Here is a 22,741-nt window from a genome sequence, read left to right as displayed (position 1 = left end):
TTTACCCGTATCATAGAGGTTTTCCTCCATTATTTCCAATATTCTCTGCATCACAATTCAAGGGCATTAATATTTGAGGCATATTTTTGCTAATCCTCTTTTTCCATAGTTGTGGCAGTATTTGGGATAAAGAATATATTTTCTCCCAAGTCATGGGAGACTAGTTTATGTTGATGTCCAAGTGTTCTTATATAAAATAATATAAATGGATTAGCATTGCTGTTTTTGTCTTATTTAGAACTTTAAAAATTGAGAGACTGTTTAACAACAAAATTGCCATAAATAACTGAATATATATATTTGACTATTAAGTATTCATTCAATAAGTATGTCTCAATTAATGGACCGCAGTGCACAATAAATGTTAGTATATCAATTAGGTCACCGAAGAGAATTGCATTATTAACATTCATTAACTTTGTAACAGATAACTTAATTGTACAAATAACCCAAAGCTATGTAATTAGGATGTGATTATATTCCCATTTCTTTATGACAAAATGAACTTAGAGTTCAAGCAACTGATGCAAGTAAAAAGGAGAATGTAAAATGAGGTTATAAATCAACTATTAAACACTTATCCTCCTTTGCTACTGACTAAGTATAAAGGGATGCTTTAATTCTCAGTGTTTTATAACAATTTCCTAGTAAATGACTTTGTGGAATTGAGCCCAATAATAGTCCCTCTTTTCTCATTACGGTCAAAATGTTCTTTCTTTTTTCATTATTTGGAAACGTTGGGACTGTTTCCCTGCTGCTGCAGTTATGTTTCTATTCGGAAGCTAAAATAAATAAAATTTAAGCATGAGTATGGATTACCTCCTTTTTTTCAACCTTCATTGTAAATCTTCATTTCCTGGGGGAGAGAGAAGTAATCATTTCTGAAGGACTAATTAGTCTTAATTCTTTCCTTGGACAAAGAGATGTTAAAGATGCCAGCATCTGATAAGGGCTGATGAAAGCTTAACCCCTGTTTCAGGAAAAGTACTGGTAGTCACCTGGTGCCCATACGCCTGTGCTTCGACATTCTGGGAAGGGACATCTGTATCAACAAAGCCAGTGTAGGGGCGCCTGGGTGGCGCAGTCGGTTAAGCGTCCGACTTCAGCCAGGTCACGATCTCGCGGTCCGGGAGTTCGAGCCCCGCGTCAGGCTCTGGGCTGATGGCTCAGAGCCTGGAGCCTGTTTCCGATTCTGTGTCTCCCTCTCTCTCTGCTCCTCCCCCGTTCATGCTCTGTCTCTCTCTGTCCCAAAAATAAATAAACGTTGAAAAAAAAAATTTATAAAAAAACAAAGCCAGTGTAGTGGAAACAGCAACAATTTGTTCTCTCTCTCTCTCTCTCTCTCTGTCTCTCTCCCTCTGTCTGTGTCGAGTGTGGCAAGGAATTTTTTCACTCCATAATATGCAGAACTTAGCATTTTGTATACTTCAATTTGAATGAAGAACCAGTTTGACAAATCAATTGAAGTAAGATAGATATATCTTAACCCAGAATTACTGAAAATAATACAATAAGAAGTCATGAGTTAAACTTCCTGACTCCTAAATCAGGGAGTGCTAAATTGGTGGTACAATCTAATTCCTAACAGATCAGTGTGTGTGTGTGTGTGTGTGTGTGTGCGCGCGAGCGCGTGCGTGGTTTCCTCCATCACTGGTCTTTTGTAGTCCACAAGTTTGCTAAGCATATGTGAATTTACCTCTTTTTCAGATACCTATTTGAGTATGTTTTAAATTTTAGATGTATGTGGAGAGTCAGTGTGCCTTTTATGCCTGCCTTCCACCAAAACCCCCCAGGTCTGCCTCACTAAGAAGAGGTGATATGCACCCAGATCTTCAATATGTCTGACCCCAGGCAACCATTCTTCATTTCTCTTTCTCTCTGAACATATTTTGCTGTGTGCGTTTGTTTCATTAATGTCATGCTTACTCACTTTTAACAAAGAGGTGGATGTTTGGAACGGCTCTCAAGAGATATGTGTTTTAACTCTCCCTAGTAGCTCCAGAGGCAGAAACTCCAAAGGTTTGAAGATGTAATTTTACCCCTAATGTCAAGGTGAATGGTTATTTAGAGTATTTTACTGTGGTAACAGATCTATTTTATTTAATTTTTTTTTTTAGTTTTTAACATTTTAAGTGAAAAATAATATATATATATCTACATATCTATATGTATAGATATAGATATAGATATAGATATAGATATAGATATAGATATACAGAGAAGCACAGATGCTATAAAACATCTTTAAATTAAATTTTTGAAAGTGGAACACACTAGTTTAATCAGACATAAATCAAGGATTGAAACATCAACATCTCACAAGTCCTTCCCATTTGCTACTGACTCAAGAATAGTCACGATTTGGACTTCTAACAGTATAGATTTTTTTTGCCCCTTTTTTTTCTTTTTATATGAATCATACCTTATTTTGTCAGTGGCTTCTTTTTATTCCATACTATATGAAGCTCATCTAAATTTTTGCATGTGGTTGTAATCTTTCATTCTTTTTGTTAAATAGTATGTCATTATGTGAATAAGCCATCATTTATAGCTACTATATTACTGATGAACATCTGGGTTACAGCCAGGGTCCAGGTATTGTGAATAGTACATTTTTTAAGTTAGTGTATACATTTCTCTTGGGTCCATGCCCAGGAGTAGAATTATGTCGCATTCTGTTTAGATATTTAGTTGTTTTTATAGAAATTATTTCACAGTATACAAAAAACGTGTGAGTAGTGTATGGAAATTCTTGCTAACTCAACATGTATGCCAAATACTTGGTATCTTCTGTCATTCTCATTTTAGCCATTCTAGTGTCCGGAGTGCTATAGCATTGTGGCTTTAATTTGGATTTCCCTTACAAGAAGTGAAGTTGAGCACATTTTCATGTCAGTGTTTCCCCAGATTTGAATAAATCAGTTCACCAAGTCAACGTGGAGGGCTTGTCCTGGCTACTTGATTTTGGAAAACGTATTTCTAAAGGTTTTTTGAAGCATTCAAAAGCTATTAAAATCCTAACCTGTTCAGTGGATTGCATCCATGTCTAAAGATTTTGGCAGGGTTTAGTCTATGCAGACATTTTATCTTTTTAGATAAAAGATTTACTATTAAAGCAATTCTTTGTTGCATTTTAGCCCTTTCAGGTAACATGAGCACATCAATGATAAGCACGGTCCACAGGTCCTACAGGTTACCTTTTGTGGGCCCAGGAGGGCTCTGTGACTGGGCAAACAGGTACTCTGATGGATGGTCACATGAAGTCTCCCATGGTATCTGAAAACTTACAGAAAAACGTATGGTGATACTGCTAGGGGCCTTAGAAAAAACAAATAAAAGCATTGCAGATTGAAAACAACACTTCAAAAGTTTCTTTCAGTAAAGAGAGTAACGAGTATTTCAATGTGAAGTATTACTTGACTCATTCTTTATTATGTCTAGTACTTTTCAATAAATAGAGTAACAGCATTACCTCAAGATCTATTGAATGTGGAATCAAAATGATAAAAGGCTATCAAATCTCTATTCGTTGATAATAAAAGTATAATGTGTCTTTTAAGTGGATGTTTTTTGTACTTGAATGGCAATTAAGGACTACCACTTGGCAGGTAAAAGACAGTGGGTCTGTTTATTTTCATGGGGTGCATAACTATTGCTTTCTGTTCTAAATTCCATAATGTTTGAATGTTTACAGAGAATGAAACATGTAAACACAAGACATGCTTTTTATTTTATTTACTAGAATTTATTTAAGTAAAATCTTAAGTTATTTGAAAGCTTCAGAATGGAGAAGTGGCTTGAGGAGTCCATTAATTTCATAGTGATGTATTGTTTCATCTGGGGTTTTTCTACTTCTAGTTTGTGTTTGTTGAGGACAACAACCCACCAGCCTTTCATTATACCAAGTCCTTGGACAAGGGAAACCATTGTATTTTTTCTTCTTCTATTTCTTATTTTTCAAACTACTTTATCCTACTTTCATGGTAAATAGAGACCAATTGTAGGTGATACAAAGTCTTTTACAGGTATTTTTTAAAATACCCTGTTCATTGTATTTCCATGTTATTATCCTGTTTTAGTTAATTTTTTGAAAAAACAATTTAATGTTTATTTAACTTTGAGAGAGAGAGAGCATGAGTGCGAGAGGGGCAGAGAGAGAGGGAGACACAGAATCTGAAGCAGGCTCCAGGCTCCGAGCTGTCAGCACAGAGCCCGACCCAGGGCTTGATCCCAGGAACCTCGAGATCATGACCTGATCTAAATGCTTCTAAATGGTTACACTGTGGTTTTGTTGATTTAGTTAGAACCATTGAGTTGGAGAGATGTGTCATAAGTATATTAATCCTACTTTAACACACACCTGGTGGTTTCTTTATTAGCAGTAGTTTGGGGATGCTGGGCTTTGTGGGGCATGCTCTTAAAAGGTATAAAAAGATCACTAACGTGAGCCCCATTGGGGAAGCTCATTAAGTCTAGAGTACTTTGGTTTTGCCTTCTGCTCCTCAATCTGAGTTTTGCCAGTTCTGCCAGAAGAATGACTTCTCTGGGAGCATTTCTTTCATTCAGGTTTGTTTGTTTGTTTGTTTGTTTGTTTGTTTCAGGAATATTCATTAGTAGAAAGATTCTTTTTAACTTACTTTCATTACTCAGAACCACCTGTCATTAAGGATAAGGGTGGAGAAAAACAGCACATTCACCTTGTCACCCCATCCCTCACTTGCTTACAAATAACTGAAACTCTTGATATACACCAAAAACTGGCTTTTGTGAAATTGTCATGTTGGTCCAGATAAGTCAGCAACATGTCTTTGGCTTGTAGAAAAAAAACTCTGAACACATGTTAGTGAACCCAGAAAAATTCAAGACTTACCTTGTTTCCTCAGCCTACTTCAGGAGAATCTTCTCTAGAGTCTGATCCAATCTCATCGATAATGATTCCTTCTCAATGTTAAGCTTCAACCAAATAAACTCTAAACTCTCCCACCATCTCTTGAATATCCTGTTTTTGTGCCCCCAAATGTTTGCTCCAATCTGATTTTGGCTTCAGTATCCTTCCCTCACCATCTCTATCTAAAATCTACGTCTCTTTCAACTTTAGACCAACTGACAAGTCTTCCCAGCTTCAAGGGCTATCCTGTTTTAATTCCTTCAGCCCATTTCCTCCCACCACATCATACTTTATATGTTCTCTTAGAAGATTTGATTATAAATTGTGACCACATGCACAGTCCTTCTATAAACTCCAACACTTAGCAGAGCTTTAAGCACATAGTGAACTTCAATAAATATGACAGCACATTGTTTCTTAAGACTTTTTTTTCTATATTATGACATCTCTGAAATGTGGATCATTACTTTGCAATCAATGGCATCTTGGAATCACAGTAGCTAAGAGATAGGTGCAAGCCAGTTGTCTTTGCTTGTGCATGCGAGAGTTTGTCCAAACCTGGTGGTATTTTATCACTTTAATACAGTTGTGTGCATTCTTGTCACTTTATGTGTTGATTTTGTTGCCATTTAAATCACCCAAAGATTACAAAATATTTTAGCACTGAAACAAAAATGTATTGTGCTCCTAGAAAGGGAAAGAAAGAGAGCAATGGGGCATCACATCGATAATAATGACATGAATAGTCTTCACGGGGAAAATGACAGCTGTCCCATATTGTTTTGCAAAGCCACGTCCAAATGGGTGTATGGTAACCAAGACAGGAAAATACCCACAGCAGATAATGTTTAACTATCAGTATTCATGTGGAATGACTGCCAGTCCCATGACGTGGAGTGCAAACTGATGCGGTTAAAAGTTGCAAAATTTCTTTGGAATAGAAAGAAAAATCAGTGTCACGAAAGGAGTGTGTAACTGATCCACGTGTTACACAAGATTATTGTTAACTTATGCCAGATTTGAATTCACGAGGTTTTTTTAATTTATTAATGATTCATGAAGTAATGACATACCTTATAAGTGATGGCTTATTAAAGTCACACTTGAAGTTTATTCTGAAAGATTGAGGAGATGAAGGGGTAAGTGATAAAATCTATTTTTGGTACTGTAATTCTGAAATAACATATATAATACCCTCACGAAGAAAACATACTGTCCTTTAGTGTTTTCAGTGACACACACATACACACTTACACATACATATATGTGCATACATGTATATGAAATACAGGTGTGGATATATTTTGTCTCTCCTTGATTATACTTTTGCTCTACAATATGAAATACAGATGAGCAATTTTTCTTTTTAATGTGAACATTTAGAGATCAGATATTCCTCCATGAAATATGTCTATTCTCATAGTTGCCTCATGCATAGAAAACATAATTACTTCCCAAATTCCCCCAATTCAAGGTGTTGTCCAAATACCTGGTCAGACAAAACACTGCTGGTAACGCTCACAATCACAAATAAATGCTCTGCATGAAGAGGTAAATGACATAAAATGGAAGTTCCAAGCACATTTATTTGACATTATTTACAGTAAAATATATTTGTTGAGGGGTGTGTCTGTGTTTAAATGGGCCACTTCAACAGTTGAAACAGATGCAGTTTTACTCTAAGCCTGCAGCCCCCCTGAGAGTTTCTTGATTGTATTTCATTTTACTTGTATTTTAGAGATTTAACATTCTCGGGTTTCTTTCCCCCATTGAGTGCTAATATTTATCTCTTTTCCCTCTGAATTTAGTATTATCTCCAGGTATGTGGGGAGGCGATGACTCACGTATCAGTTTATAGTTCCAACCCAGACCAAAATTCTTTGAAGATTATCATCCTTAAGATAACCTCTTGACAGTTCACTAAAATTTAGCTTAGTGAATGAGATAAATAAAACACTACAATGTGAGTAGTTACAGAAGACATATAGAGCTAAATATCTGAGCATTTGAAATGAGGAGAAATCTCAGGTAGGAGGGAGAGGAAGGAGAGAAGAGAAATCTCCAGTTCGTTTGGTGGGTGCCTTAAAGACATTTAAGAACAGAGGCATCTAATAAAGTGTTGATGTGCTTCTATAGAGCACCCCCCCTCCCCACCAAGTACTCTTCCCCTTCCCGTTTAAATCACACTTCATCTTCTCTGCTGCCTCAGTGATCCTCAGTAAATACAGTAGCAGAGAATTCTCTTGAAAGAAAACTGAAGGACTGTGTGTGTGTCTGGAAATGGAGAGATGGTCTAAGATGAGGGACTTTACATGCATGAAAACAGACAATCCATAAACTAACCTGATTCTGTAGAAAAAGAGCTCCAGAAGTCATGATGAGAATGTTAAGTCCGTCTGCAGAAATCTTAGGGTAGTAATTGAAACTTTTACTCGGTGTAGAATTCCAGTGGTTCAAGATGATGACGCCAATAGATTGGGGACAAGCTTATTCACATCTTAAAGACAAAGAAACTTCCAATGCTATCTTGGTTATAGTTGCATGAAAAGAACAGGAAATCTGGCTCAACTGGCCTAGCTAAACCCCTATTTGTCCTTGCCTCTATGCCAATCACCTTAGAAGAATGCTCCTGTAGAGATCCTATAGGCCAATTACACAAGATGACCACAATTCTGATGACTTCTCTTGATGGCTTGCAGTACAAGATTAATATTTGGATTATGATCAGTAATTGAAGACAGAATTAAAATTATACTTCTTTCTCTATTTCTGAAAATCTTGACTGAATATCTGTCTTGCTTTTAACTGATTTGGGTGGTGCCTAAGTATGCAGTTTTCACATTAATGATTAGATACACGTCAAAGCCAACCCCTCCCCGTTTTTAATCATAAATTCTCCTCTCTCTTTTCAATCCTGTCACTCTCTGCTTTGCTGAAAACTTCAAATATTTAAGGAATAAACTTTTAATTTTATGTCATAAATTTTCTATGATTTTGATTTTTAAGTATAGGGAAGAGAAACAACCTCTATTTGGTCCTAATTAAACATGTGTCAGTGTAAAGGCATTTTTAGGGTGCAGTGAAAAACATCCAATGAGATTGACATGTTAAAATGAATGGGTTCTCTCCGTGGAAGCAATTTATTCAGAATATCTTAATTGATTTAAGATTGACTGACAGGATGGAGAAGCATCTACTTGCTGGTGACTCTGAGGTTAATTTTAGCGTCCCACTATTCATGTAATCTCTTGCCATCACCATGTAATTTTGCCATAACTCTTGTGTTTGACTTCATATATGAAATTAGTGTCTTTGTTGGTCGTGAAGCACAGATGGTAAATTTTCCATTGTCCCCATAGTCCTTTGACTAATTTAGACTTAGTATGCAGTAACTTATTTTCTAGTTTTTGAAAAATTGAATTAATTGAGCAGTTGGCCTTTTTCAGAATTCAGTGCTATTTTAAGTAACCTCTTTCCGATTTTAATACCACATTCTTATTAAAAATTAAAGATGACCACTATTCATAGGAAACTATTAATATTATTTGGAATGAAATATAATGTCATAAGATTTCATTAAGGAGCCAATTTACATATTCCGGTTTCTTTTAAATACTACACAGTCAGACTCAAATGTGTTTGCATAGTTCTTTTTTCCCAAGGTAATGTCTGACTCCTGCCAAGTGACCATGAGTTAGTGTTTACTCTATACATACATGCTGGATTGTGGCTTCCTCTGCAGTCATCCCTGTAAGCATGTTGGGGTTCTGTATTCTTTCCTTTTTTCTGCTGTATGCAGGTTGGGATAATTATGGTTTGACCAAAGGGAAAATCACAAGAGAACTAACAATACACTGACTGCACCATGGAAATGGGCAATGTGTTGGTGCCTTCTATCAGACCAAACTTCAAAGCGTATAAAATGTTCCCCCCACCCCCCGCCTTTGGAAGACATACAGGTAATTACCTAAATTAGCAGCAATTGTAATATTTTAACAGCTCTGATGTATTTTCTTCATGATAACTAATCAGCATGTTGTTGCAATTTAAGTTAAAAAAGAAATAGTCATGAAACTCATGATTGGAAAGAGATAAGATATTATTAAGAATATATTAAAATGGGGGTGTAATTATATGCAGGTAATGTTATTGTGATGTGAATATGAGTAGAAAAATAAGTCGGGAAATTCAATACACAGTTTACAAAGAGAACACTAAGGGGCACCTGGGGGGTTCGAGTCGGTTGAGCATCTGACTCTTGATTTTGGCTCAGGTCGTGATCTCGTGGTTCCTGAGTTTGAGCCCCACATCCAGCTCTGTGCTGACAGTGCAGAGCCTACTTGGGATTCTCTCTCTCTCTCTCTCTCTCTCTGTCTCTCTCTCTCTGTCTCTCCCCTGCTTGTACTTCTCTCCCTGTCAAAATAAATAAATTTAAAGAAAAAATTAAAAAAATGAAAAGAGAAGTCTATGTTAACTGGTTGATTTACAAGGTGATAATGAACATGTCTGCATGGATACAGTGAGAGAAGAAAACAAGATATAAAAACATAATATACCTTGAAGTAGTACATTTCATGTCCCTGTGGGAATGTGAAAACTTGTCATCATTTTTAATAAAATTTAACAGAGAAGTTTTGTTTTAAATTCTCTTTAGCTTGCTTCCCTTAAATATTTCATTGGACACAGATAGCATATACACAAAATATAAGATAATAAGACCAATAGTATTAAAATCATTTTACTCTCATTTGTAATGTATTTTCAGTTTGCAGATTGGATATACAGAACCCACATATACATCAAAAAATTTTTTTTAATGTTTATTTATTTTGAGAGCCAGACAGAGTACAAGCAGGGCATGGGCAGAGAAAGCGGGAGACATAGAATCCGAAGCAGGCTCCAGGCTCCGAGCTGTCGACACAGAGCCTGATGCGGGGCTCAAACTCAGAAACCAAGAGATCATGACCTGAGCTGAAGTTGGACGCTTAACCAACTGACCACCGTGGCGGTCCCTAGAATCCACGTATATAAAATTGTTGGTCCCTGGCATAACATGTAAAAATATTTACAGTTTTATTTGCACATAGTAAGACTCTTCTAGAATAGGTTAATTTAACCCTTTCAATTGATTTTTAACTATATGACTATCCCTCTAATAACATATGAATAGATTAATTAATTCTTTTTAAGAAATTTAAGATATTTCAGTGTGCTTATTTCAATTTGGAAAATTTTAAATGTATAGCACTTTTACTTATTAATAAATCAATCTGATCAGTTTAATATTTCTTAACTAGCAGTATATATTTTAATGAAATAAATTATCCTTAAGATTTAGATTATATACAGAAAGATAAATTAGCAAATAGACATTTTCAGTCATATATATTAACAGAGAACTTTTCTATTGTTAGGAAAGACAAAATAAAAATGTTCTCATAAATTCAAACATATTAAAATGAGATTAACCAACGGAATGGGAAAAGATATTTGCAAATGACATATCGGACAAAGGGCTAGTATCCAAAATCTATAAAGAGCTCACCAAACTCCACACCCGAAAAACAAATAACCCAGTGAAGAAATGGGCAGAAAACATGAATAGACACTTTTCTAGAGAAGACATCTGGATGGCCAACAGGCACATGAAAAGATGTTCAACGTTGCTCCTCATCAGGGAAATACAAATCAAAACCACACTCAGATATCACCTCACGCCAGTCAGAGTGGCCAAAATGAACAAATCAGGAGACTATAGATGCTGGAGAGGATGTGGAGAAACGGGAACCCTCTTGCACTGTTGGTAGGAATGCAAATTGGTGCAGCCACTCTGGAAAACAGTGTGGAGGTTCCTCAAAAAATTAAAAATAGATCTACCCTATGACCCAGCAATAGCACTGCTAGGAATTTACCCAAGGGATACAGGAGTACTGATGCATAGGGGCACCTGTACCCCAATGTTTATAGCAGCACTCTCAACAATAGCCAAAATATGGAAAAGAGCCTAAATGTCCATCAACTGATGAATGGATAAAGAAATTGTGGTTTATATACACAATGGAGTACTATGTGGCAATGAGAAAGAATGAAATATGGCCCTTTGTAGCAACATGGATGGAACTGGAGAGTGTTATGCTAAGTGAAATAAGCCATACAGAGAAAGACAGATACCATATGGTTTCACTCTTATGTGGATCCTGAGAAACTTAACAGAAACCCATGGGGGAGGGGAAGGAAAAAAAAAAAAAAGAGGTTAGAGTGGAAGAGAGCCAAAGCATAAGAGACTCTTAAAAACTGAGAACAAACTGAGGGTTGATGGGGGGTGGGAGGGAGGGGAGGGTGGGGGATGGCTATTGAGGAGGGCACCTTTTGGGATGACACTGGGTGTTGTATGGAAACCAATTTGACAATAAACTTCATATATTGAAAAAAAAATAAAATGAGATTAAATTTTGTTTCTATAGCCCCGTCAGCATTACTATCACATAGACTTTAGCATTTTTTTAACGAGGTGAAAGACATATAAAATTTAACATTCTAATGCAAACAATTCAGTGACATTTAGTACGCTCACAATATTGTGCAACTATCAGCTCTCTCTGATTACAAAACATTTCATCTTTCCAAAAGAAAACGTTACACCTATTAAGTAATTGTTCCCATTCCTCCCTCCTCCCAGCCTCTGGCAAATACCAGTCTGCCAACTGTGGATTTACCAACTCTGAGTGTTTCATGGACAGTTCAGTTCTGCATAAAGTTAACATAGAATTACTATATGACCCCTGATTCCATTCCTAGGTATACTCTGTAAACAGGTACTTAAGCCAGCACTTAAACATGGTCATAGAAGTGCTATTCACAATAACTAAGAGATGAGAACAAGCTAAGTGTTCACCAAAGAATGAGTGCATAAACCAACTGTGGGATGTCCGTCCAATGGGATATTGATACATGCAACAATGTGGATTGTTCTTGAAGACATGCCAAGTGGAAAGAAGCTAGCCACAAAAGGTCACATCCTGTGTGTGTGTGTGTGTGTGTGTGTGTGTGTGTGTGTGTGTATACACGTATATATGTGTGTGTATATATGTATACACACACACACACTTAAAGAACACTTAACGTGAGATCTAACCTCTTAACAGATATTTTAGTGTACATAATACAGTACTGTTACCTATAGGCACAATGTTGTACTGCATAGTTCTAGAACTTAATCATATTGCATAACTGAAAGCTTAAACTATGATATCTATTGAAGTCAAAATCAGGTTTATGTGAATATCCACTAATTTTAATCATCCATGAGGTTGTAGTCTAACAAAAATAAAAACTGAAAAGGAAATGTCAAGTCTGTGTCAACTGCCTTCAGAATTAAAAATCAATTCTTATGATGAAACATAAATTTCATGCCAAGGAAAGAGAATAAGCAATGAATTTTTTTAACACTTACTGTATTTAATTAAAAATTATATTATCAACATCATAGGTTTTAAGAAATGTTTTTTAGACCCTGCTATGTATGCACTACTGATATATCATAGAATTAAAATAAAAATCTATATATCAGGGGCTCCTGGGTGGCTTAGTGGGTTAAACATCTAACTCTTGATTTCAGCTCAGGTCATGACCTTGGGGCAAGGGATTGAGCTCTGCTCAGGTTTCCTGCTGAGCATGGAGACTGCTTGAGATTCTCTCTGTCTCTCTCTGTCTGTCTGTCTCTCTTTCCTCCTCCCCACCCCCACCCCCACCACCGTTCATTACATAGGGAGAAAAAGGTAAAGGGAAGATTCTCAGGAAAACATAAAATGAAGGTATGTCAAAAATGTTATTCAACTCATTAGTTAATAAGGGAACCACTAAGATAGATGTTAAAATCAGTTCAAAATGCATTTGAGGAGCTAAATATTTATAGGCAATTATTAAATAAATGTTAACTTCACTGAGTTAGATACAACACTGGCTAATGTTCTGCAGAGTTGTAATAGTAAACTTTGGGATCATTTCTGGGGAAAAAGTATTTGCAATTTCACTAGACAGAATCTGTAAATTTATATCTCTCTTTACGGAATTATAAAATAGCCCAGTCAATAGCAAGAAATGCAGCCCAAAACAGCATCTAAAAGACCTCCAATAACGTCTTTTGTCTGTTTGCAAGTTTCTGATAACTTTTCTACAAACAGATTTTTTTTGTCTTTTTAATACTTCTGTTGTAAAATGCTTCAATTCATAATTTGAAGTATTTGCTATAAACAACAAAAAATAATTTTGAATAGACTCAACATAATTCTCAACAGTTGTTTTATTTTATAAAATTTTGTCTTGCTCATTTTTCAGAAAACAATATGCCTTTTGGGCATAAAACAAGAAAAATGTGTTTTATAGTACTGATCAAGAATCCTAAAATATAATGCACATTGATAGGACGGGTGTAAATAATGCCTTGTTTATTTGTATTTAGATGAAAAAATTTTTTCCTATGCTTTATTTTATTACATAAATTGGTTAATTACATTTCTTTTGCTTTCTGCTAATTACCTAAATATTAATAATTAGCTCATTTTTCTATTCGATATATGGGTTAGCTACATTTTTCCCATATTAATGTAATATGGCCTATATTCTGTTGAAACTCACTTAATATAAATGTGTATGCTTTCTTTGTCTAGAAATCATCTGTGTTCACTTAAAAAAATAGTTATATGTTAAGTTACTTTTTATCCTCAAATGAAATCCATTTTTACAGTATGTGAAAATTTTATTCTTCCAATTTCCATATGCTTTGTTACTTCAAAAAATACAATTATACAGGGATGAAGGGGAAGATTTAAATAAATGTGTGTATTAATGTTAATTAAGTCAAAGTCTTGACCTCACATTATCTTTGCATACTTAACTGAAGTTGCACGATATGTTCATTGACTTAAAAAAATATTTATGTAATGTGAACTATGTGCCCGGCCTCATTATAGGCGAAGATGTGGCAGTGAACCTAAGATACCAAAGCTCCTTAGAGTCTACATTCCTGAGTGTGTAGACATATCACAGATTAACAAACTAGTAATTATACAGTATGTCAGATGGTCCTAACTATAGAAAGGGGGCGGGGAAAGCAAGGGGAAGTATTAGAGAGTTCCAGGTAGATAATTATAATTTTAAATAGGGTATTTAGCGAAGGCCTCACTGAGGAGATGTTATATTGTGATTTATAATAGGAAATATATAGGTTGTCTTTGCTACTGTTTCTGGGATAGAGGTTCTAAAACCCCTTGAATTTTCTTAAGTGATGAGAGCCATGAAAACATCCTTTATTATGTTAATGAGGAATTCTGGAACTCTCTTTAGGATGGGGGCTGGTCAACAGTAGACCCAGCTATGTAATTAGGGTTTAGAATTTTCAGTTCCACTCCCATGGCCTCTGGGGAAGAGAGGAATTGAAGATTGAGTTCAGTCATCAATGGCCACTGGTTTAATCAGTCATGCTTATGTAATGAAGCCTCCATGAAATTCCATACGAAGAAGGCTTGGAATGTGGGTTGGTAACATGTGGAGATTCAGGGAAAGTGGCAAGGTCAGAAGGGCATGGAAAGTCCACACTCTTTCCCCATGTCTTGCCCTATGGATGCCTTTCATCTGGCTGTTCCTGAGTTCTATCTTTTATAATAAAACAATGATCTAGTAATGGTATAGTAAAACAATGAGTTCTGTGACCTGTTTTAGCAAGTTAAGGAGGGGGTTGTGGGAACCTCCTGTCTATAGTCATTTGGTTGCAAGCACAGGTGACAACTGGAGCTTATGTTTGGCCTCGGAGCTGGTGGTGGTGGGAGTCTCCTGTGAGACAACTTTTAACCTGTGGAACGTGACGCTATTCCCCATAGACAGTGTTAGAAATGAGTTGATTATAGGACACCCAGCAGGTGTCCAGAGAATTACTGGACTTGTAGGGGGACTAACCCCCAACACACACACGTTGGAATTGGGTGCTTACACTTCTTTAGGAGGCAACCTTTCATTCAGGAAAAAGACCTGAGAAAGAGACCTGAGAAAGAAAAGGAATGAGCTACAAGAATATGCAGGAAAAGTATACAGGAAAGAGCTAGTTCGAAAGCTATAGTTAGGAACAGGACTTGATGACTGATAAATGGATAAATCAAATTTTTGTTGATAAGCTTTCATATCTTTAAACTCAGGGCATAATCATTGAATTTTTGTTATTTATCATTTTTTGATATTTATTTTGTTATTGACAATAAGACAATTCAAGAAAAGGGATTTGGATCTCATCCTATAAAATACTTTACCCTTCTAGCCAGAAGCAATGCCGAACACAACCATAATAGATACCGAAGCAATGTCACACTCGACATGTTAAGCAATTCCTGGATATGACATTAATTCAGCTTTAGGAAAGCAAAGCCTAATTCTGAGTCATTTGTGCTGGTAATGAGTACTTTTCTCCATTCTGATAAATAACTCCAGGAAGACACCTAAGGATGGAGGGGACTCGTACACTTTCTATATGAAAAACATAATTTTCATGGTGTGATGGTTGTAGGTGTTGTATGAGTAACGTAGGATATGATATGTATGGAATACTTCATTTTTGACAACATAACCTTTAAAGCGCTCATTTAAATAAATTTTAAGCCAATGAATGGATGGTAGAAATTGGTATCCAATTCATCTTTGGTCCTATTATTATCTAGCACTGTTACTGTTGACCTGTTATGAAAATTCAGTTAACATTTTTGAATAAATGAAACATTTTTGAATAAGTGAAATTCAAATAGGAACCATGTCATATACTTCTTGTGAAGATATTGTTCTATCCAGTTGAATGATAAATATATAAAATAGCAATGATACACAATTAATCTGCATTAATGGCAAATACTAAGCAATAAAATCTGTTCATCTTTAAATGAAGTTATACTTTCATTCAGCCTTTCTTTGTCTGTGTGTCAGAGCACAAAATAACTTTGATATCTCCTCACCATTTTTAGTGACATTAAAAAGTACTAAATCTAATTTTTCATTTTCAGATGAGAGGTTTTTTTATTTTATTTTTTTTTATTTAAAAAAGCCACATGAGATAACTTGGGCTTATCTTCAGACTGATGTGTGAAGGAAATTAAAAAGCATAATGATTAGGGAAAACCAATGAGTTCTCTGGTACCACCGAATAGCCACCATGCCCTATCTTCTGCATCTAATAAATTACATAACGTTTTCTTTGTAAATCTCAATTTATTGGGAACTTCTATGAATTCTTACTAACTTTAATTGTATCTTTTAAATCAGTTACTAATTAATGCAACACCGTAAAATTTCTTTTTCACCAGGAACAAAACACTATATGGGAAGGTTATTTGTCTCTAGGAAAGAAAATAACGCCTGGTTGTAGACTGAAGTAATTATTTAATGATACTTTGGGAAAGCAAGTACTGGATAACCAAAAATGCAAGCCATTTCTCATTTTTCTTGACCTGACACTTATTGTGAAAAGCAGTCTGACCAAGGGAAACCTAACAATGACATTTCCATGGTGAAAAAGACTGATTAACTCTTGTGGTCCTGGTGTTAACCTCTCCTTTTTTATTAGATAGCTGTGGGATCCTTGGCACAATATTTAATCTCTCCCTCCTAATTTTCTTTTTTTTTTTTTAAATATGAAATTTATTGTCAAATTGGTTTTCATACAACACCCAGTGCTCATCCCAATAGGTGCCCTCCTCAGTACCCATCACCCACTTTCCCTTCCCTGCCACCCCCCATCAACCCTCAGTTTGTTCTCAGTTTTTAAGAGTCTCTTATGCTTTGGCTCTCTCCCACTCTAACCTCTTTTTTTTTTTCTTCCCCTCCCCCATGGACTTCTGTTAAGTTTCTCAGGATCCACATAAGAGTGAAACCATATGGTATCTGTCTTTCTCTGTATGGCTTATTTCACTTAGCATCACACTCTCCAGTTCCATCCACATTGCTACAAAAGGCCATATCTCTCCTAATTTTCAAGTTAGGAAAACCTCTCTCTCTGTGCTGTAGTAAAAACTGGAGCACTAATGCGACTTTCAGCTATAAAACTTTTACAAAACTTCCCCCCAAAAAATCAAAGTTCAGAGTGGTATAAACCCAATACAAACTTGTACTCTGTTTAGCTGCATCTGTTACCACACTAGATTTAATATTCAGAATCATGAATTTAAAACATTAAAATCCCCAATTAAAAACTGTATTGTATTTATTCTGTTAACCAACAGAGAACATATTTATAATATATATGCAGCTATAAAATAAACTTTTAAATAAACTCTAAGTAAAATCAGTAAATGCCTCTCATGCAAATTATTTTAATAATAAAGGGCTTACTGAATTATTAAAACACATCTCTAATTTTATAAATTTACCAATGTATTTAACTTTGCAGTGTTCTTTGTTTATTCCTAAGAAATGAAAATTTAGTTTTACTTCAGCCTGAATGACCTAAGTCATTCTTTCAGAATTTCTTTCAGAGAGACTTCATTGGCAATGAACCTGTTCAGATATTGCTTTACTCAATGTGTACTTATTTAATCTTTGCTTCAGTACTTTAGAGACATTCTTTTTTTCTTTTTTGTGGTTTCAATTTTTTTTGTGATGACCATGAACTGACACTCTCATTTTTAGACCTTTTTATATAATAGCCCCTGCCCCCTAGGTACTTTCCATATATTTATCTTTACTTTCACTTTTAGCACTTTTTTTATAATTTTTTTTTAATGTTTATTTATTTTTGAGACAGAGAGAGACAGAGCATGAACGGGGGAGGGGCAGAGAGAGAGGGAGACACAGAATCTGAAACAGGCCCCAGGCTCTGAGCCATCAGCCCAGAGCCTGACGCGGGGCTCGAACTTGCCGACCGCGAGATCGTGACCTGAGCTGAAGTCGGACGCTTAACCGACTGAGCCACCCAGGCGCCCCACTTTTAGCACTTTTTTAATAGGATGACCCGAGGTGTAGTTTTCTATTTATTTTTCCTACCATGGGTTTGTTAAACTTCTTGGAGCTGTATATTGTTGTTAAACAAATTTGAAATAATTTCAGCCAATATTCTTTCAAATATTTGTCTGTCTTTTTCTGCCTTTCTGCTAACCTTTCCTAACATATATATAAGTTAGACTACCCTTTTATACTCTGTTACGGATTGTAGAGGTTGTGTTTATTTGGTCTCTCCCCCCCCTTTTATTTATTTTTTATTCTTTAGACTTTCGGTTGAATAATTGCTTTGTATTTCATTGAACCTTTATTCTGTATTGATTAATCAATTATCTACTTGTTTTTACACAGTGTAGGTTTGATTACAGGTATCTTATTTTATTTGTTTCTATTTTTCATAACTTGCCCAAAATTCCCTCCTCTTCTATCATTATATCCATCATATCCTATAGTTTCTATAGCATAATTTTATGGTTATTTAAAAATCTTTGTCTTCTAACATACGAATCATCTGTGGTTGTGCATTTCTATTATTTTTTCATGTTTGATTATTTTTAATTGTATAATGGAGATTGTAGATGTTACTTTGCAAAGAACTTGATACTTCTGTCTTCCTCTTAGAAGAGTATTGATTTCTGTTGTAGAAGAGTTACCTTACTGACAGAAGACCTTGCTAATGTGAAAGCCTAGTTTCAGGCTTTGTTCACTGGCATATTTCATTGGGGGGAGGGCATTGTTTTTGCTTTTGTTTTTGTTTAATTTGCTAGTGCTGTGATATAATTGTTAATTCTGAGGCATGGCTCTTTGATGGTTTCAATAGAAATCCCAAGGTGTGTATCCAGTCCTTAAATCGCTTGGGCTTGAACTTCAAAACTGTGTCGCTCCTGGAACTGAGAAGCTGTTGAAATCTCTGTTCTGTTCTTCTAGACTTGTATTTATTACTTTACTCTGGACTCTTGGATTTCTGTCCTTCATATGTGCAGGTTAACAGTCAGCCAAAATTTTGAGTGAATTTTGTATGTAACAACTTTGGGCTTCCCTTCTGTGGCATCTTTTATTTGGGGATTTCTTGCCTAAATTTGCAGCCACTTTGCTTGGCCTGAATATTTATCTCTATTTTTAAATATAAGAATATTCTCTCTTTCTGCATGAACTGTATTGCATGAATTCACACAGGCCAGGGGACAATTAGAAAAAGAATTCTTAATCACTGTGAATTCCACTCTTTGAGGGCTTTCAGTTTCTATCTCTGTGCTGTCTAGTACTTTCAGGCAATTTTTTTTTTCCAGACAGAATTTGTCATTGTTACTGGCAAGACAATAGTCTGATACTAACTATTCAGTCATTACCAGGAGTAGGAATTTAATGTACACATTTGAAGGAAGGGGAAACATGATATATGTGTGAGCTTCTACAACCCCTATTGAATTGCTAGCAGTTTACTATCCTGTTGAGCAAAGTTTTCACATTTGATTGATTGATGGATTGTTTCAGAAGTCTGAGAACTGGGCAAAGAATTTTATTTTAATCATGTCTTTTCTAAATTTTGGAATGATGTATGTAGAAAAGACAAGATAATGATTTTCCCCTCATCCGATCACAATCTCATTTTCGCATAATGACTTAAGCATGTCTTATAAAAAGTCGTGAGGGAGTTATGCAAACATTTAGGGCTTTTGCAAATAAACTGTTGGGTGAATTTGTCTTGAAAGTGTAATTATTATAATGAAAAATATAATTGAAGATTTTAGTCATATCTTTGAAAGGAGAGAATCTTACTCAAAATGGATACTTATCTCTGATTTAAAAATCAGTTTTCATTTAAGTTTTTGTTAGCAGAGATTGGAAAAAATGTCACTTTATCTTTTACAACTACCCTTTCACAGTCTAGTATCAATGGCAAGTAGTTCAGTAGTTCTCAAAATGCAGTCTGATTGTGAAAGCTGCTTAAAAATGCAATATATGTAGAGTCTGGAAATTTGAATTTAAAAATTCTTAGGTGAATCTCATGTATAAAGTTTGAAGACAACTGCTTCAAAATAGATTATTTTCCAATATAGGCACAAAATTATGATTAATTTTCAAATGGTTTCCTTTCTCAAGGAGCTCCTAAAAAGTTTTCATATCGTATTAATAAAATGTTAGGAAACAGCCACACATAGAAAGCCTTATGAGGAGGAATTGACAACAGTTAGCTTATGTAATGCTAACAAAATTGCTTAAATATCAGAACAAAAAACAGCGTCAAACACAATAAATCACTTACACTACACCTCTTGCTTTTGTTAAGTGTTGTTACTCATGATTACAACACAAAAGGACCACAGTGGTCCTGACGTCAAGATTAACAAGATAGTCCACAATATTTTAATCACTTGCAAAAACAAATAATAATGAAAAACCAAAAAAAAAAAAAAACTCACATACACAATATAGTGCCAAACAATATAAATGTATTCACAGTAAACTTAAGACAACAAGGAGAACCTAGGTGTGGCACAGATAAAAAGAAGGGTAGCCAAGCTCCTAGGACTGGTGTGCCTGGCCATATTAGGGTGAAAAATGCTCCACAAGGTCTGTATTCTTTGTCAGCTTATCAGGAAGAGAGTAGACAGGGGTCTGATTGTTTGTAAGCTGTAGTGAGGAAAATAGAACATTTTCTTCTGGAATATGCCCTGGGGCTTTATCATCTTGGTCACTTTAGGCAGTACTCACTATTTGGACACAGATTCAATATGCCTACATGTGGAGGTTCAAATTCAGGAGAATAGACTTAACTATGATTGTTACTGTTGTTTTTTATCTTTTGTCAAAATCTGAATAATATTTGGTGGAAGACAGGAGTAGAGTTTTTAGTGAAATTAACAAGATATAATTTTTTAAGTTTATTTATTTATTTTGAGAGAAACAGAGACAGCTCCGGTGGGGGGAGGGGCAGAGAGAGGGAGAGAGAGAATCCCAAGCAGCCTCTGTGCTGTAAGTGCAGAGACCCCAACACATGGCTTGAACCCATGAACCTGTGAAATCATGACCAGAGCTAAAGTCAAGAGTGGGATGCTTAACTTACTGAGCCACCCAGGTGCCCCAAGATATAATCTTTATATAAAATTTTTGTTGCCTCTTCCTTCTTTGTTTAAAGATAACAAACAATGCTTGGGGAGCTAGGGCGTCTCAGTTGGTTAAACATCCAACTTTGGCTCAGGTCATGATCTCTCAGTTCAAGCCCCATATCATGCTCTGTGGTGACAACTCAGAGCCTGGAGTTGGCTTCAGATTCTTTGTCTTTCTCTCTCTGCCCCTCTCCCCCCTCATACTTTGCCTCTCTCTCTGTCTCAAAAATAAATAAACATTAAAAACTTTAAAGATAACAGTGCTTTATTATAGATTTGATAACTTCCCAATACATGCGAGTGAAACACGCAAGAGTGTGATACAAATGGGAATTCCTTGGGGTTTACCTTCATTGTTATGCCACCTGCTGTCATCCTCAAGGATTTGTGGGTTTCTCTTAGTGTCTGTTCTGTGGAGTGTACCTCTCCCCCTTGTTATTTAGAAGCAGGAAAAGAACAGTAGTGTAAAAATTGGTGAAGTCCATACACAATTTCTAGCTCAGTTAATAGTATTATACAAAAGCTAATTTCTTAATTTTAACAAATATACATGGTTATGTAAGATGTTAACATTAGGTGAGTTGGTACATGGAAACTGGCCATACTATCTTTGAAACTTTTCTAAAAACCTAAAATTATTTCAATAGAGGAAGGTTTAAAAATGCATCATGTGACACTAAAGAAAATTTAGTTGGGGGTCTTCTGATAATTTTCTTCAAAAAAAGTGGGAACAAATTTTCACAGTTGTCCTTCACTCCATTTTCCACCCTTTAGGGCCCTTGAAATCAGTGATTACCCCCGGTCCTATTGATGCTCATGGAATAGGCACAGGATAAATGCTTGCTGAATGAATCAGCCCTTTTGATGTATTTAAAGAACCTTTTATTATTGGGATTTGTATTGCCTTGAAAGGTGCACCTAAAATTTCCTTTTGATTCACTTAAGTTTGAATTGCCCCTGACCTGCCACATTGTATGCTTTTTGGTTCTCTTCATAAAAGACACCCAGGATGATTTAAAAAGATACATACTATACTCACCCCTCTCCCCTTCAGCTGTTGTAATGGATTCTTTGAACTCTGCTAGTTATCTGTCCCTATGTGGTTTTTATTTTATTATCTGGTCTTTAATAAGAAATGAAAAAAAAAAATAAGGCAGCCATTATTTAAGTTAGGATATATCAATACCGATCAAAATAGTGTAAATTGGGTCACTGAGTAGAGAAAATAAAAGAGCTTGTTGGGTATAGTACCTGATCTTGAAATTCCTTTTGAAATACTCCTTGGGTTTTCCCGGGTTTTCCCCACATTTCCCTGCATGGAGGCGAGTACTGTTTTGTGTGCTTGATTTGCATGTTTACTGTCCCCAAGTCCTCCTCTGGCTGGTGTTTCAGTCTAAACTTTCCTATGTGTTCTTGATCCACTCACTCACTTCCATGCTTTTTGCTGTCTTTATCCTTCAATTATTTTCTCTGGGCCCTGATCTTTAAAAGCAACTTGTCTTTCTTGGAGCGCCTGGGTGGCTCAGTCAGTTGGGTGTCCGACTTCGGCTCAGGTCATGATCTCACACTCCCTGAGTTCGAGCCCGGCGTCGGGCTCTGTGCTGACAGCTCAGAGCCTGGAGCCTGCTTCAGATTCTGTGTCTCCCTCTCTCTCTGTCCCTCCCCTGCTCATGCTCTGTCTCTCTCTGTCTCAAAAATAAATAAAAACATAAAAAAAAATTAGGAAAAAAAAAAAAGCAAGTTGTCTCTCTTAAGTATTTCATTCAGCCAC

Source organism: Lynx canadensis, chromosome D3 (genome assembly GCF_007474595.2).
Source record: "Lynx canadensis isolate LIC74 chromosome D3, mLynCan4.pri.v2, whole genome shotgun sequence".
NCBI classification, from domain to species: Eukaryota; Metazoa; Chordata; class Mammalia; order Carnivora; family Felidae; genus Lynx; species Lynx canadensis.
The sequence above is the reverse complement of the archived record's forward strand: the minus strand, read 5'-3'. Positions refer to the sequence as shown.